This window comes from Apteryx mantelli, chromosome 4 (assembly GCF_036417845.1).
Source record: "Apteryx mantelli isolate bAptMan1 chromosome 4, bAptMan1.hap1, whole genome shotgun sequence".
In the NCBI taxonomy this organism is placed as follows: domain Eukaryota; kingdom Metazoa; phylum Chordata; class Aves; order Apterygiformes; family Apterygidae; genus Apteryx; species Apteryx mantelli.
In genome coordinates this window covers 41,251,096-41,265,817 of record NC_089981.1, presented here as the reverse complement: position 1 = coordinate 41,265,817, position 14,722 = coordinate 41,251,096, and the positions used below count along the sequence as shown (strand labels likewise).

The 14,722-nt window shown below is 38.4% G+C and overlaps 1 long non-coding RNA gene across 4 annotated transcripts in view; it reads left to right on the top strand.

The window, feature by feature from the left end:
• Positions 1-14,722, top strand: part of LOC106498377 (uncharacterized) — a 269,160-nt gene that overhangs the window by 153,596 nt on the left and 100,842 nt on the right. The gene's annotated exons all lie outside the window — the stretch shown is intronic.

The following is a 14,722-nucleotide window of genomic DNA, read 5'->3' as shown; positions in this document are numbered from 1 at the left end:
GATTTGAAATGTTTTTAGTTACAGTAATTTAAAAGGCAAATCAATAAAATTTCAAACCCCACAGGATGTCATTGAAATTTGGGACATGAAAGAGAATAAGATGAGACTAAAAGAAACTACATAGGTTGTTTTATGTCACATCTCATTCTGTGTCCATAGTAGTACCAGATTTGTGCACTGCAGAAATGGAATAAAAATCAAACCTAGTTTTTGAGTGAGATGAGTTTCTGTTAAGAAACTAAATCTGTTAAATTCTGGGAAGAAGATACTTTCTTAAAGTCAAAATTAGATGTTAAAATCTCCTACCTAAAACTAAAAAGGTGAGGGATAAACTTACTGAAATAGAAGGAAACAAATACACAGCAGCATGTGCTGTTATGACAAGTCTTTGCACATAAAAAAGCTTCCAAACAATGAACTGTCTAAAGAATGCCTCCTTAACACTAAAAACAGTTTTCATAGTAATCTTGACCATATTAAAATGGTTATACTTTTTTTTGGTTTCTTTAGTCACTTTAACGCAATTGGCAATGAAATGCTGCTGTCTTACTGCTCACTAGGCTTTCATGGCAACAGTTTACACTTTGTCTCCTCCAAGAATACATTAGATGTGTTATTATGTAACCTGCAATTCCCAGATAATTCTGGAATGAATAGTCAAGCAATCTGTAAGCATCTGGAAGATAAGGTCATGGGTGACAGACTGTGGATATGTCAAGAACAAATCTCATCAAACCAGTCTTTTTTCTTCTATGTTGGTTGATACTTTGAATTTACTGAGGCTTTGAAACTGTCTCACAGGATAGTCTCGGAAGTAAGCCTGAGAGGGAAACATATTCTTGATGAAACTAATAGTGTATGGATGCAAACTTGTTGAAAAGAAGCATTGTTTTATTATAGCTATAAGTCTAAAGACAAGCAGACAGGGTTTAAACGTAGAGTTGGTATCTCTTATTAGACCAACAGATATACTTAGAATAATTAGACAAACTTTGGGCAAGCATACCTTCTTTAGGTCTGAAGCAGAAGTAGTAGATTTCAAAACTCAATACAAAATTTCTCACATTTTACTCAGATGCATTTCAGAGAGTAAGTCTGTGAAGGAAAGATAGTTGGTATGTACAGAGCAGCACAGGAGTGCAGCGAGAAGTGGGAAATCAGAAGGAATGTATCACCTAGGGGAAAGTAGGCAACAGATAGTTTATAGCTTGCAAAATGGAGAGGCCAGGAGAGCAAAAGGAAGATTATAATGTACCAAAGCCAGTTGTCTGGATATGAAAAAAACCATGAAATTGAATTATGAACTTTAAATTTCAAGACCATCTTTTTTAGAAGTTTTTCAGGCTTCCCTTTGGGATCAAGACTGAAGGCATCAGTGATGGCAAGATAATTTTGTGGGAAATACTGCACCACTGGAAACTGGGTGTGTGGTCCTATGCAGATTTTCTGTGTGTATTTTTAGTTTTGTATAGAATGGTTGCTTAATTTCACCTCAGCAGTTATCATGAGAGCATTTGGTTTAGTGGATGAAGCATACTATATTCCAAGAAGCACAGCTGTGAGATTCATGGGTACTAATTGTTCTGCTATTGAGAATATTTATTGCAATACAGTAGAGATATGTTGGTGCCTTTTCTATTCTTTACTCAAGTAAAACCTATATTCATCTGGTGTATTTGAAAGCACAAGGATTTTCCTTTTCCAAATGAATTTAGTGAGGCTGCAGGGCTGTTTGAAGAGCGGGATGTTTCTTTTAATACGAGTTGTAATTATTTAATGACTTTCTGAATAGATTCTGGGATAGGACAGGCTGTGACAACAGAAGGTGTCTGTAAAGCGGTGAGGGGAAGTGTCCTCTTGTATTTGATTCCTTGCATAGTGTTTCACACCTCTTTCAAAAACACTGTTTTACATGGGAAGTCCTGATGGATGAAAATTCTCTTTATTATGAAGTTGGGCATCATGAGTTCTCTCCTAGAGGTTGAGCCACAAGCTGTATACAAGGGCGACTTTTGGAGGGTATTTGTGATGTCTGCAGGTGTGCTGGCCTGTAGGTTTTCTATTTATCGCATGGCGCAGGTCACCACTGCTGATATTGATATAGCAAAGTGATGTTAGTGTAGGAGTGTTGCAGTGACAGTTTGATGGAGAGTGGCGATTATTGAATTGGTGGTAAAAATCAATAAGGGAGTCCAAATTTCCAATCCGGATAATAAAGATGTCATCTATAAATCTTAGGTAGAGTATTGGCTCAGTGATACAATTATTTAAGAACTGTTCTTTGTTGTAGTTCATGAAAAGATTGTCATAAGCAGGGCCAGAAAAAAGCTATCAAGAGAAGTACGTTTCAGTTCAGTTTTGCAGCTGGCTGCAGATGGAGTTCTATTCAGTAACTTCACTGATAGTCTGGATGGTGGAATAGAGAGTATATTTACTACTGTTGTGAATGGTATTAAACACTCGAGATCTGTAAGAATATTGTACAGGATTAGAAAAAATACTGTAGTAAAATTGGAAAAGTGACTTGAAAAAACAATGTAATTTAATAAGGACAAGTGCAAGTATACTTGGGAAGAAAATGTTTTGAACAAATACAAGATGAGCAAAGACTGGTTAGAGAATGGAAGATGGCAGAAGCATAGAGGCTCACACTTTTATTGTGCAGTTGCAAAAAGGGATAATAGTATGCAAGATAAATGACATAGTTCTTCCACTTAGCATTAAAAGAATCAGAAGAAGAGGGACTACAGACACTTATACATTGCGTTTTAAAATCTGTGATTAGACAATTTCAGTAAACAGTGAAATACTATTGTTTGGCCATATATTTCACTTTTCATCCCTCCCTACTGCCTACTAGACATGGCATGAAGCGATCACGTTGCCTTATGGTGTGAATACATTCAAGCAGTTGTTTGACTGCAGGTTTATTGCTGGGTAGTCCTTTAACATAGCACATACCATCTAAAGATCCATACTTCTAAACTTCATGAATTCTCTGAATGATGTTTTACGTATTCTAACTCTTGACCTTCTACCCTGCAGAGTAAAACTATCTAAATTTTTTGACGTGTCATATCAGTGCAATCAATCTATAATAACTGTGTAGTGAAAACCTCTGCCCTTAACATTACCCCCCATTTCTCACAGCAGAATTCAGATTGCACCAACTGTTCATGCAGATTACTGATTCATTTTTAAATCTCATTCACATGATGAATAATTGTGAGAAATAAGTAGATGATGTATGAGCAATTTACAACAGTAAACATTCTTGAAGTAAATTATTCAATTTTGGCATATTCAATAACTGTAAAAACATTCATAAATATGAAAAAATTGTTTATTGTAGTTACATGTGTACACACTTTGTAATTTATTGCATCGTAATTGCTCCATAATTGCTCAGTGACTGTAATATTTTTATTTTTTTCTATAATAGATCTATCCTCAGAGATAAACAGTTCTTGCATAATCTGCATCGTAACTCATTGAAGAGTATAGCAGATTGTTTACATGAAACAGCAATTTTTTTAATGGAGTTTTATATGTTGCATATTGAAAGCCAAAAACAATGATGGAAATGGTCCTTTGTGTGTTTTTATTTATATTTATTTATACAGGGTGCTTAATGCTGCGTTATAAACTCTTATTACCTCAGGGTCCATAAGCTCTGTTGATCAGCAATGACCTGTGGCAGTCTGTAAAGCCCCTTGCCACAAACAAACTTGACATTAGCTGAACAGCTGAAGTTGTGAAAAGGCATTTCTTGTTTCTAGGCAATAGGGGAATGGAAAGAGTAGCTGGGGGAAAGGGAAGGGGGCTTAAAGTTCTTAATATTTTCCAGTTACAGCCTACCTTCAAAGTAGTTGGTCTTTCTGTAATTTAGAATTTTCTATCCCTGTATTCACTACTGTGCATAAGAAATAAAGAAGGCCCTAGAAAAATAAGCCTGCCATGATTGCTGTCTAACAGACCATCCAGTGATAGTGTTTCATACATTTATTTCAAAGATCTTGAGATAATTTTCCATGTTCTTAGGTCCAAGTTTATTACTGATTTTTTTTTTTTCATATTTCTCCTGTTTCTCAGCGTGAACAGTATCACTCACAGAGCTGACTTGGAGTGGAGAAGGGCAGTCAGGGGCTGGGAAGAAGGGATGCTCTCTGCATCCCCGTATCCAGAAGACGGGATAGGAACAGGTTGGGCAGTCCAGGTCGAGGCCACATTGCTAGCTTTATCCCAGAAAAACAGAAGCCTGGACCTAAGGGGTAGAGAGCCAGAGCTCGCTAGGGCTCTCCCATGTGCTCCCAGAGGTCTAGTGCAGCTTGATGTGGCAAAGACAGCTCCAGCTGTACCAGGATGTCTGCTGGCCTAGAGGCATGGGGATTTTTCAGCTAATGCTGCCACTGCTTGGTCCCTTCCATGTATGTAGCCAGGCCAATCTAGGTAGAGGTGAAGCTTCTTCGCCCCTGGGCCAGTTCATGCACTATGATCCTGGTCTATTTAGCCGAGACATAGTACTCCTCCATGCCTGGGGCATGATGCATTAGAATAATGAGATACTGCCTTGAAATGCCTTGAAATACTGCCTCCTGGTAATGATACTGTTCAAGCACAGTGCTGAAGCTGTGTGTGGCATGCCCAAGAGTATAGTGTAAGGACATGTGAGGAAGTATAACAACATAAAATTTGCTGGTACAGTTTTAGAGGACAGTCAGGCAAACAAAACAAGCCCACATGGTATTTTATTTAGCAAGGTAACTGCACTCCGAAGCAATTTCAGACCTGGTAATTACATACACCATGGAGGATATGGCAACCCATCACAAAGTTCAAGGTTACCAGTGAAAGAAGAACAAATGGATTTTAAAAAGTGGCTGAGAATAATCAAAGGCTTGAAATTAAAAGAAAATTTCTAGCCATCAGTAATGAGGTAATGAAACAGCTTTCCAATAGAGTAAGGTTAATAAAAAACCTCACATTAAGACAGCACTTTCTCAGTTTATGAAAGGTGTTATTTCTAATGCAATTGCCTCCAGTGGTAGAGAGTTGATTCAGGAGTTTTGTTTTCTTTTTCCTTTTTCCCAAGGCCTATGAATCTAATTGCATTTGGTTCTCCTACATTCAAAGAGAACAAGATAGGGTTTTTTCATTTTTCTAGTTTTTAATTTAGAATCTTTTCTAACAGCACCAAAAATGCAGATTCCTATAACTTCTAATTAAGAAGTCCTTGAGTGAACAGTGATAATATCATTTTAGTCTGCCAGGTAGGCAGTGTTTTATATTGTAGTCATTACAGTGCAAAATACAGAACGGATATATTTTCTTTCATTATACTGTCATGACTCACTTATAGGGCTTTTTGCTGTGTGGTGTTTTTCCCAACGGTACTATATATTTACCTACTGCCTCTTTTCCAGATGTTTTATGGCCAGATTGCTGTCTGAACTTATTTCTAAGTAATTACATGCATGTGTCTTGGTCATGCAACTTTCATGTATAACATCATTCACCTATTCAAAGACCCACTAAAAAGCTCTCATACACTTAAAGGAAGGGAAAAGGAGTAAGGGAATAAAAGGAAAGGGAAGATATCGATGTTTGATAATTCATAGCAACAGCTGCCTTTTTTAAGAAAGGCAGTAAGGCTTCGCATCAGATTGCATGAGCACCCAATAAGAAAGCTTGATTCCTTTACCAGCCCAGAGAAGTCTAAAAATAGACCCAAACACATGGATGGCTCCTTGATTAAAAAAAAGCAATACGTAACATCTTTATCGTTCCTGCAGACTGTAACATGATGTCATCTTCATGACAAATATAGTGCCAATTTTTTTTTTGTTGTTTGACAGATATCAATATACTTCGTGTTTTACATCTAATTTACCAAACAGCCACAGCAGGGATATGCCAGTGGAGAGTTCAAATTCTCTGCATCATGTCGTTGTTTTCTGGAGACAGATGACAAATGGAAGACCCTATGAAACTCCCTTGGTTGTTTTAAGTCCTGATAAGTAGACCAGAAAGTTATACCTATGTGGACAGTGATTCTAAATGTACTGATTGAATATATAATGAAAACAATCATCTCCTATGATGTTTTGTATTGGGAGGCAAAGATTTGACTGGGAACTTGAGTACTTTGTCCTGTTGTAGAGGGGTAACATGAAGAAAGAGATAAATCGCTATATCACCTAGCTGAGTATTCTTTGTATTAAAAAAGGCAATGCTTAACCAACAGTTGTTTCCTTCATTAGGTATCTGTACAAGACCCACATTCTCCTTGCACTGCTATTTCACTGTATAGAGCCATTTTAATCTCTAAAGCAAACTTAACAGTTGAGGAACTGACAAGGTGAGGATCTTTTGACTCTTGAAGCCAAAATAAACTTTGTATGTGGTTTTAGTCAGAGCAGGACTGAGCAGATGACACATGCTTTTTTACATAGCTAAGTGTTACCACTTGGTCTGCTGCTCACTTCACCTTCTGCTCTAACGTTCATTTCAGGACTCTTATTTTTCATTGTCATCCATCTTGATAGTACACAGAGTAACACAGATTAATGTCGAGACAATGTGGTGTTCTTGTGAGTAGTGCTGAAATTTTTGCAATATCCTTGGCTACTGAAAGTTATCACAGGATAGCTTTAGTAAACTCAAAATTTCAGTAATTCAGTGGTTTTCATTTTCTCCTATTTGGCCCTTACTTCTTTTATGTCATCTATTCTATTTTACATGCAAGAAAATTATATTCCTGACTCATTCTAAACTGGAAAAATAGGCTTTCTTCCATTACCCAAGGAATATTATAGTTAAAATATCTCAGAACATAGGAAAGGTGGGTTTTTTGTTGTTCGTTTTTCTCCTCTCACGCCCATTCCTGGTTCAGCTGTGATGTTCTACCTCACATCTGTTTCTTGTCATACTACTCTGTGCCATCCATGGTCATTTGGATTTTCACTGGCCAGAGATAGTGGAGATATCCAGTGTCTTAAGGAGAGCAGTCACCTGCATTCTCATGTGGATATAATTTATCCAGAAATATTCTTTTCAATCTGAACACCTCAAAAGTCTTTGTACAGATTTGAATAAAGATTCATCTTAATACTTTAGATTATCTACTTGCAATCCTTGTATCTCAAGTTATTGATGCCAAGACTGTTGTCAAACACATTTCTAGAAAATACGTCAGTACATACAGTATAGTTATATATAAGATGACAGGGATCACTTAAAATCCAGTTTGGTTTTATTTGGATAAAAATGGACAGAGTTAGGAAAGGACAAAATTAGGAAGTTGGTAATGATATAAATCTATCTCAGAACTGCAATTAACTTTCAAGCTACATATTACGGTGCTATCGCCTTTTGAGCTTCCTCCCATATTGGTAATACATATAGTGTCCTCTTTCTCACAATAAGGATATTCAACAATCTAAAAGTTTTAAACTAAACAAACAGATGCTTTCCCTTTTTTGCAAAGAACAAAGATACTACATCTTGATTTTAAATTTAACCGAAAATCTACATGTATTTCAGAACCTCCTACACTTGGAAACTAGAGTAATGGGCTAATTATGTCATACCCTATGTAATTAAAGCATAAAATTAATAAGTGTATGTGTCTATCATTATCTTGCAATACCTATTAAACAGCAAATGGTGCATATGTCTGAAAGCTCAATATGCATTATGATTTTAAACTAACATTTTTAAACAAGATATTGAATATTCAGTTATGATTCCAAGTCTTTCACATTAACTTCTTTGATAGACTAGAACTCTTATCAAGCAATAAGAGTTTGTTCTTCTTTACGTGGCAAGATTCTTTCATCCTTCCTGAATAAACCATTCAGTACACATTCAGTAATCTGTATCAAATCTAGATCCTCCCATATATTACAGAACACTGGGCTGTCTTAGGGATCCTGTCCTTCCTTTACTGTTTGAAGCAAGTCATTCCAGCCAGTTAACGTGACTGCACTGGATCATAGCGTAAGCTTGTCTCAGTCTTTTCCTCCCTGTTTTCCAGCTGTCCTCTCCCATGCTTGTTTTAGGATGGATTCTCATGTCAGTACAAGGCCATGCCAAGCTCATCTTAAGTTATCTTCTAAGTATGGAAGCAGCAGATATTTGTCCAGTTTTCTTTCACATTTTATCACTGCTTCTGTGATAACATCAGTAATTCCAGGAATGTTTTGCAGACACTTCATTAAGCTTCTTGTTATTGTTGGCTTACAGTTGTCGGGCTTTGCCATAGTACAATAATGCTGAAATTATAATTACATCAGATAGTTTTATCTCATGCTGAAGGATGATGTGCTTCATTCTCCAGATGTTCAAAGTGTGTAGGCACTTTTTGTATTCATGCATTTTGTTCCTCACCTACTAGTCCATCTCAGTTTATAGTGGTGTTTAAATATGTAAGTGGGAAACTTTTTGCTGCTGCCACTCACTGTGAATAGAGTTGTCTTGACCTTTTGTTCGGGTTCGAAATAGATGCTTCTTTTGGAAGTACCTATTCACCCTCCAAACTGCAAGTCCAATTCCAATATAAAAGAATTTTGACTTTCTTCGAGAGTATCTGAGAACAACGAACCTTGAAGTAGCTTGGCCTATGTTACTATGAGAGGATGCTCGCCACAGTTTTGCTTTCTGTCTGTGTTTCTCTTGTGGATGTCTCTGTGCACAGGGCCAGAGGGGATCGTGCCAACATCCAGTCTTGTCTCTGGGTATTATTGGCCGTTGCGTTTCATTCAATTACTCTCGTGTTTCACAAAAAAAAAATCTTATGAAAATACATTCACTCTCAATTCAAAGATATCAAAAGATGAATAATATATATGTGCAATTCACTACATCCATTGTATTTGTTTTTCTAGTAACCTTTAGTATGTGAAGCTAAATTTTCAAATACAGCGGGTGGAAGTATGGATTTTGATTCCAACTGTCTATCTTAAAACAGTAGAGAAATGTAATAAAAGGAATAGAGGAATCTCGTGTCCTCTGTTGAGGATATAAGACTCTTGAGGTCTGTTTCCAACTATGACACCAGTGAGGTTGATCATTTTGGCTAAATAACTTACGATTTTTCTGTTGCCTCTGCTCATCCATCTTTAATATGTGAATAAATAGACAAAACTAGTAGAATATAAAAAGAAGGTGCTAATAAAGCAGATATGAGTCACTGTGGTTTACAAAGTCTTTTGTAGTGATCTGCATATCCAGCCTATACTCTTCAGATCTAGAGTTGCTACTTGCAGTAGTTCCCACCTGAAATAGCAGGAACATATTTGAATCATTCTAATATTCTTAAAATCAAAATGAGAAATTGCAGGCCTATATATAAAGATATGGCAATGTTTTTAACAAAATATATACCATGCTTGAGCTCCTTTTTGCTCTTGATAATCAAGACAATAGCTCACAGACACAATGTTGAACAGGGATAATTTATCTAAACCATCTGGGAAAGGCTTAATCTGAACTAGTCCATCTCTGGTTCAACGAAAATGGGCTATCATGTAATGAAGCAATTATAGGGATAGCTAACATTCTTCAAAAAGATCTGTTGATTTTGGAGATTTCCAAATTGGTTCCTAAATTAAATTAATTAAGAGCCTGATTTTTAAAAATGGTGAATATTCACCTTTCTGATATGTAAAATACTGCAATTATATTTACATGGAATACATCTCAGTTAAGCCCAGACTTATCTACCACCCACAGTGTGTGACTGCAAGCATGTACTTAAGCTAGAAAGCAGACAAGCAGGCAGATGCTTTAGGGGCAGACTCAAGACTTAGCACAGCACCTTAACGTAGGTCCAGGCTTTTCTGCTTCCAATCTGAGACCAAGAAGGTGGTAAAACTAAACAACTTGTAATTCTTCCAAGCTCATCTCACTTGTGAGCACTGTGAGCCCTGCTAGCAGTCAGAAATATGGATGAAAAATTGCACAGTCAAGGCAGCTCTCTTCCAAACCTGCACTTCAGCTAATGTCATAGATATAATGCGAAGGACCTTGTCTCAAGCTGAGGCTTGAGCTGCATCAGAAATCATCTAATGCTTCCTAAAGTCTTAAGTATAGTTTCATCTCATTAAAACAGAATGTTTCAGACACTTCCATAGCAGAGGAAACCTGGAATGCTCATTCTTAATATGGAATAGTTTGAAGTGTCTTCCTTGTGTGATATAATAGCAGTCGAACAGTGAATTATATCATTCAATGAGAATACCACCTCCAAGTTCAGCTACAGCAAATGCATTGACTTTACCTTGAGATTTATTTACTATTGTATAAACGACTTTGGCACTTACAACCCAGTGAGAGAATATTTAAGCCAACACAAGTAAACCCAGAAAATGTCATTTGTGTTTTCTACTGCCATAGTCTTCTCTTTGTCATTAGAATGTATAGTCATTGATAGTATTGGGGAATTTCACTAGGATGGTGCTTTTTAAGGCTAAGATTTACTAGTTGACAGCAGTTTCAATTTAATTTCTATCTTGATTATGGAAGCAATTCACAATTGAAACTGTCTTTTAGACAACACAACAGTAAGAATTGACCCTGCAATAATATATGTTGAAACAAAGATCTTTTTCACTAGTGCAGTTTCATAATTTTTAGTTACTTCTTCTGGAAAAGGGTGTTAGCACCCATTCTTTAGAGAACATTTCAGAAGACATATACGAGGAAGAAAGTATTATTAAAAAATAGAGGCAAAATGGGTAGCATAAAATGCTTCCATCCTGACAATTACCTGCATTATGTTCCCTTGGCATTTATATTTCAAGAGTGTCTTTCTGCTCAGCGTCCTGCTCAAATTTCAATTGATAAATTATGTTGTCGTCCTCAGTTGCAATTTGAAATCATTATATCATGTTCCTTTTCTTAGCTCTCTGTGTTTTAGTGGGAAATGAAGAGATTCCCAGAGGTACATCAGTTTTCGGTAAAACCATATGGATTCTCTGTGCATGAAAAAAAGTTCTGTGGGAGAGTAAAACTAATTTCATTTAACTTTCCTCTACTTTTCTCTTCTTCTCTACTTCCTAAAAGGTCTCCAGCTACATTAGGGCTTATCTCAGTTGATGATAGCATTCTCCAGTGGACATTCCAGCCTTATATAGATTGCTTACATTGTATTTTTCATTTCAGGGCCAAGCAGTCTTGCAAGTATGAAAATGTCAGTAATGATTATGTAATAGCTGGGATCAGCTGTTCGGAAGAGTTGGTGGAAGGGTCAGAAGCTGCTGGTTGAAAAGCTTTATCTGTGCTGTGAGGCACTACCAGCAGAAGCTGTAACCAAATACATTAGGTCCCCAAAACTGTATATGGTCAAAAGAAAATGAGTACTGTAAAGTTTGCCTGGATTTCCAAAATGTCTTTCATAAGGTTTCTCACTAAGGCTCACAAAAAAGAAAGAAGCAATTATGGGATAAGAGAGAAGGTTCTCTCTTGGATGGAATATAGGTAGATGGGAAAGAGTAAAGCAGTTTTCATGGCAGAGCACAGTCATCAGTAGAAATCCTTGAGGGTCCTGTGCTATTCAACATATTCATAAACAGTCTGGAAAAGCAGTTAAAAGTGAGATTACAAAAGTAAGTAGTACTGAGATATTCAGGACAGTGAAGATTCAGGACAGTTTTTTTTTTTTTTTTAAGAATATTTTATTAGTGCACAAAGAACAGCCTTATTTATTATCTGGGTGACTTTAAGATAAGGGCAAGAACAAACAGGAGAATTCAAGCAGTCATTTCTGCCTCACAAAAGGTCAGCTGCCTCATCTACAGACAAACCTGCAGATATTTCAGAGGTTCAGTATGCAGGAAACAAGATTGCGAGAGTTCCAAATATATATATATCATATATATGGGTGTGTGTGTGAGAGAATGAAATAGACAATACAGAAGAAAACAGACTACCAAAGGACTTGGTTTCTTTTTCCTTAAGCAAAGTGACAATATTGTCTTATGCTTTTAAAGCTGTCTGGCAAATATTTACCATTGAAGAACAAAATGTTAATATGTAGTGATATGTCATGTTCTTCTGTGCTTAATGCTGTTCTTTGAATCTATTGTTAGATTCTTAGCTTGAAAACTTTAAATACATTCGTATTAGTAAGGTCATACACTTGCAAAAACCTGCTGAAAAAAAGGAGAAAGTTTTTCTTGAAGCTATATACGGTTCATATACATTGTAGGTTTTAATACTGACAGAAAACTGGATTCTTCTACTGACAAAAGCCACTATGTAGCCATAATTTTGGATGTGTTTTTGGCTAGCATTTGACAGCGCTATGCTACTTTTCAAATGTTTGTCTTCGATTTTTTCTTGGGCTCTCTCTCTGTATACCATTTCTGTTTGAAGTTAAGTTATTTCAGTGGCTTCGTGATGAGAAGAAAGTTCATCCAAAAGCATAGTGATTTTGGCAAAGATCATGATATGAACAGCCCTAATACGCACCACGACCTACACTTACATAGACCTGAATCCGCGTCTGTAGAAAGCCACTGAGATGGGGAGTCTGGCCACTCATGAAACTCCATTAGCAGGGGAACCATTACAGATCTTTGCTATAACAGGAGCATAAGACCAGGGTCATACAGGAAACGTGCTTCTTCTGTGAGGCATTTGATCCAGTTTCTTCCTCTGGGGAGTTCATGCCTGAACCCACTACTCTGTTTTATGATGGTTGAGTTGGAGTCCTTACTGTGAGTTCATAGCTGAGTTCTGGGATTGAGTCAGGGTTCCTGAGGCTATAACTAGGCAAATAAACTATTTAAGCTCCCAACAAGGATGGGGCATGGAGTTGTAAATGTGGATACAGATGCAGGCAAGGGTTGTTGCAACAGCCTTGCAATAGCACCTGCCATGCAGATTGGAAAATTTCATTCCTATCACCCCTGCAGGCCACCTCAGCGTGAAACTTGGTTCACTTGCCGTGGCTGTAACCAGGCCAAATCTAGTACATAAACAGGTGCACATTTGGAATTAAGAAATTATTTATTCTCTTTTTCCAGAAAGTCACAGTGTGGGCTGGAAATTGTTTTCTTACAGCCTATTAGAGATTTGCTTACTGACTTTATTGTAGCATTTAATATTAATAAGTCTTAGGCCATCTAGATACAAAATAATCTAGATGAAGTATTTTGAAATGTTTGTCAGGACTGGAAAATTCAAGAAGTTAATTCAGGTAGGGAATGAGCTTTCTTATTTGTATTGAGAGACTAATGGTTCTCACATGAAGAACAACAGTGATTCTTGAACATTAAGGATTAGCATCTTCTCCTCAATCCTGCCAGTGAGGGGGATGGATGAGAGGAGGAGGAGACGGACTTTCCAGGTTAACGACTGGCTGCGCCGCTGGTGTTGGCAACAGGGTTTTGGTTTCTACAACCATGGGACCCTGTTTGAAGATCGACAACTGATGGCGAGAGATGGGATCCACCTCACGAGGCGGGGAACGCAGGTCTTTGCCAACAGGTTGGCCAACCTGGTAAGGAGGGCTTTAAACTAGGAAAGATGGGGGAAGGGGAGAGTTATAGTGCCAGGGTAGCTGGCAAAAGACAGCTCAAGTCAGGACGCCTCCAGCAGGTGAATGCAGCCAGGGAAGTGCGCATGGGATGTGGCTATGGAGGACCCTCTTGTACCCCTCCCGGGAAACCTGCATGCTCGATCACCTCCCTGAAATGCCTGTACACCAATGCACGCAGCATGGGGAACAAACAGGAAGAACTAGAGATGTGTGTGTGGTCGCAGGGCCATGATCTCATTGCCATTACAGAGACATGGTGGGATAGCTCGCATGGCTGGAGTGCTGTCATGGATGGCTACATGCTTTTTAGGAAAGATAGGCCAGGAAAGCGAGGTGGTGGAGTTGCTCTTTATGTGAGAGAGCAACTGGAATGTATTGAGCTGTGCCTAGGGGTGGATGAAGAGCGAGTCGAGAGCTTATGGGTAAGGATCAAAGGGCAGGCTAATAGAGGTGACACTGTTGTGGGTGTTTACTACAGGCCACCTGATCAGGAAGAGGAAGTCGATGAGGCCTTCTACAGACAGCTGAAAGTAGCCTCACGATCCCAGGCCCTGGTTCTCATGGGGGACTTCAACCACCCTGATATCTGCTGGAAAGACAACACGGCTAGGTACAAACAGTCCTGGAGGTTCCTGCAGAGCATTGGTGACAACTTCTTGACCCAGGTGGTGGAGGAGCCAACAAGGAGAGGTGTGCTGCTGGACCTCGTACTAACAAACAAAGAAGGACTGGTTGAAGATGTGAAGGTCGGGGGCTGCCTTGGCTGCAGTGACCATGAGATGGTGGAGTTCAGGATCCTGCGAGGAGGAGGCAGGGCACTAAGTAGGATCGCAACCCTGGACTTCAGGAGAGCAAACTTTGGCCTTTTCAGGGACCTACTTGGAGGAATCCCACGGGTTAGGGCCCTAGAAGGAAGGGGGGTCCAAGAGAGCTGGTTGATATTCAAACATCACTTCCTCCAGGCTCAAGATCGGAGCATCCCTATGAGTAGGAAGTCAAGCAAAGGAGTCAGGAGACCTGCATGGATGAGCACAGAGCTCCTGGCAAAACTCAACCAGAAGAAGGAAGTATACAGAAAGTGGAAAGGGGGACAGGCCACTTGGGAGGAATATAGGAACATTGTCAGAGTATGCAGGGGTGCGATGAGGAAGGCTAAGGCCCGTTTGGAATTAAATCTGG